This window comes from Phoenix dactylifera, chromosome 9, assembly GCF_051530095.1.
Source record: "Phoenix dactylifera cultivar Ajwa chromosome 9, Ajwa_hap1_PhDact_Kaust_v1.1, whole genome shotgun sequence".
Lineage (NCBI taxonomy): Eukaryota > Viridiplantae > Streptophyta > Magnoliopsida > Arecales > Arecaceae > Phoenix > Phoenix dactylifera.
The window spans coordinates 26,416,112-26,419,677 of record NC_143198.1 but is presented as its reverse complement, the minus strand read 5'-3'; the positions used below and the strand labels follow the sequence as shown (position 1 = coordinate 26,419,677).

General features: G+C 44.2%; 1 pseudogene across 1 annotated transcript; it reads right to left on the bottom strand.

Moving 5' to 3' along the window:
* Positions 1-723: 723 nt before the first annotated feature.
* LOC103719447 (pentatricopeptide repeat-containing protein At5g48910 pseudogene) lies at positions 724-3,417 on the bottom strand (annotated as a pseudogene). Its single transcript, XR_015968903.2, has one exon. The product of XR_015968903.2 is annotated as a pentatricopeptide repeat-containing protein At5g48910 pseudogene (transcript).
* Positions 3,418-3,566: the final 149 nt, after the last annotated feature.

The window sequence follows — 3,566 nt, the reverse complement described above, 5'->3', positions numbered from 1 at the left end:
GATTTATTATCTTTGTATTTGATTTTGCGTAAATTATATGTTAATGTTGGATGATTTTTTAAAAGAAAAATGAAATATAGTAATTCCCATTTTTAAGCCATTGCACCGTTAGGAGGCTCTTGCTTTGGTTATATATGTGGAAGGAGTTTGGCATCAACACATGCCCAAAAGCAATCTCTTGGCATTGTAAATCAATCATATATAAATTAAAAGAAGAAGAGGAGTTATAATTCTGCAAGTTTGGTAGCCTTTGAAGAAGAAATTCTTGAGTATTGAGATAATGACAACTTGAAATCACCCACTTGATGGTTTCGGTAGATACAGAGATTTGAATGTTGCTACGTAGGTCGCTAACTAGGCCAACTTATACTGGCAAAAGGGAGTCTCACTTAACCTCTTCTTCTATCTCAGGTTATTCTAATACATAGAACTCTTGAATGGAATGAATTTTCTTATATTTCCAAGTCACAGAGAAGGATTAAGGTGGAGGGCTACTTACAAGCAAACTTGGAGTCTATAATAAAATAATGTGGTGGTATCGGGGGAATGAATCAAGGATGCTTGTCTTGAAATCAAAATGTTGAAGTCCTTTTAGTGGGATGCAAGGTAGATATGTAGAAGATTTTAGGAGCATTTAGGTCGATAAAACTAGGCTAGGTTTGGCAAGGATTTGTGTAAAGAGTAAAGAAATGGGTTAATTTGTTATGTCAAATATGCAGAAGATGTAAGAACTTGAATATTTATTTATTTTTATTTCTATCAGATCTTGTCACGATGATTTGTAAATTCTAGATCTTAAAAATTTACATATTAGGAATTCTAGAATTTATCTAGTCTTACTTACTGAGCAGAACAGTAATCAATATCCTTATTCTGAGCACAAAGGTATACTTACTGCTAATTCTAGGTCTGCTGTTGTCACCAGTAGTCCAAACAAGAGCAGGAACCTTGTCTGAAATGGTGGAATCGACTTCTGTCCCTGATCACAATCTCCCGACTGTAAGCCTCTGAGACAACCTTAGCCATAGAGTGGCAATCTCCACAAATCCGAAGATTCTTCACAATCCGAATCACTTCCTCTGGTCCAGTGGAGATCAGACAGAGTGCAATCGCCAGCTTCTCGCTGTGCCTAAACACCACCCCCTCTTTCTCCTCTTCACTGATGTCAAATGACACATGCCTCGTGCTCGGGACATACCCTCTAGATCTCAACAACTTGGCTATCTCATCCAACTTATCATAAATTTCTGTAGTTCTTGGATGTGTTCGATCACCTGCAAGGAATTCATGAACCACACCATCAACCTCAGTCAAGCTACACCCCGGTTCGAGCTCAACCCCTCTTCTCTTCATAGTGTCTCTCACGTCGATCGCATCCTTCCACCTCCCCTGTGATGCATACAAGCTTGCAAGAAGAACATAATGACCGGGTGTGCCAGGCTCCGACTCGATCAAGAGCTTCCCCACAGTTTCTCCCAATTCAACATCCCCATGAATCCTACAAGCACCGAACAACGATCCCCACACCCTCCCATTTGCCTCGACAGGCATGTTCCTTATAAGCTCTAGAGCCTCTTGAAGAAGGCCGGCCCTCCCAAGGAGGTCCACCATGCAACTATAATGCTCCACCTTAGGTGTCACATTGTGCACCTGGCTCATGGCCTCAAAGCATGCCATCCCTTCATTTACCAACCCTGCATGGCTACATCCGCACAAAACACCAATGAAGGTCATGTCATCAGGCTTCAATCCTTCCGACAACATGGTATCAAAAAGCTCTAATGCCTCCTTTCCTTTACCATTCAATCCAAGCCCTGCGATCATCGCGTTCCACAAATCAACCCCTCGGTCTCGAATCCTATCAAACGTTTGCCTCGCACTCGTCACATCCCCACATTTTGAGTACATGTTCACCAAACTCGTCCTCAAATTGGGGCTCCACTCCACTTCGCTCCGCTCCAAGTAAGCATGAATCCACCTCCCCTCTCTAAGAGCACCCGACTCGGCTATTGCCACAAGAACACTCACCATAACAGAGGAATTCGGCCGGATCTTCAAGACCAGCATCTCACGAAATAATTCCAAAGCCAGTCGTGGCCTCCCACCCTGAACGTATCCCGATATCATGGCATTCCAAGAAACCAAATTTCTCTCAGGCATTCGATCAAACACCTCCCTGGCAGCTTCCAACTGTCCTAATTTTGCATACCCAGAGAGCAGCGCAGTCCAAGCACTGACACTCGGATCGGAGATCGAGTCAAAGACCATATGGGCCTCCCTAACGTGACCACAGGTGCCATAGAGATGGACCAAAGTAGCATGGACAAAGGGGTCGGAGTCGAAGCCAAGCTTAAGGATCCTAGAATGGAGGGACACGCCCTCTTTAAAAGACTGGAGCTGGGCGAGGGCTTTGAGGGCGACGGGAAAGGAGTAGCGGTTGGGTGGGGAGGTGGGGTCGCGGAGCATTTGGGCGAACAGGGAGAGGGCGTAGGTGGGGAGGCCGTTGGCGAGGTGGGCGTGGACAAGGGTGTTCCACATGAAGGGGGACCGAGCCCCGGCGTGGGAGAAGAGGGCAAGGGCGGGAGCGAGAGCGGAGGGATCAAGGCCGAGGAGGGACTCGAGGAGGTTGCCGGCAACGAAGGGATCGTGAATGAGGCCGGAGACGACGGCGCGGGCGTGAAACTGGTGGAGGTGTTTGGGGTGGAGGAAGCGCCGCATGAGCCGCGCCTCATGGCGGAGGTCAAGGATACGCAAAGGCAACGCTTAGATACTGATCGACAACTGCAGTCTAAATAACAAGAATCAATATATACCTACAGATAGTTTTGAAGGGGAATTTTTTTTTTTTTAATTGAATCTTTAACCGGAGAAATGAGGATGATTAGCAAAGTTGTCATAATTGGTTATAAATCTGAAATTTATTCTATTAAGCTGTTTGTGGGATGGAAGAATGGAGAGGATGGGATATGAAGGACTTGATATGGAATTTAGTTGAATTTGCAGGATGTATTGGAGAGCTCCTTTCTAAATAATGTGGCTTTAAGATTTTTAGTTTTTTTAAAAACAAATGTGTTGGAAGAAACGAGTGTAAAAACGAACAGATCTCGAAAGAGGTGTTCGGAAGTGGATCAGGTACTGGGTTCAGGCATGTCAACACTTCTCATCTGATATGCTGGATTTGAAATAGATTAATAATCCCCATCATTTACCTGGTACCCCATCAACTCCAAGTCGGATTCATAAAAATCTAACGCCCTGATTATAAATATGATTGGGCCTTGCCAGTCATGCTCAACGCATAGTCCTACGTGTTTGGATTGGACCCTGCTCAGGTCCAAGTCCACAAGTGTTAGCGACAGCCCTACGTGGCATCTACCATCTCATAAATCTAAAAGTTTTCAACTTCCTTAGATACTTGCAACCTAAAATTTCTAAAATTTTGAAATCTCATCTTTTAATGAATTATGCTTTACTAAACAATAAGCCGAAAACAATAAAACAACAAATCCAAGAAAAAGCAGACTTCTCTCTTCTACAAACTGAAGCACCTGAAGGAATGTGGAGTC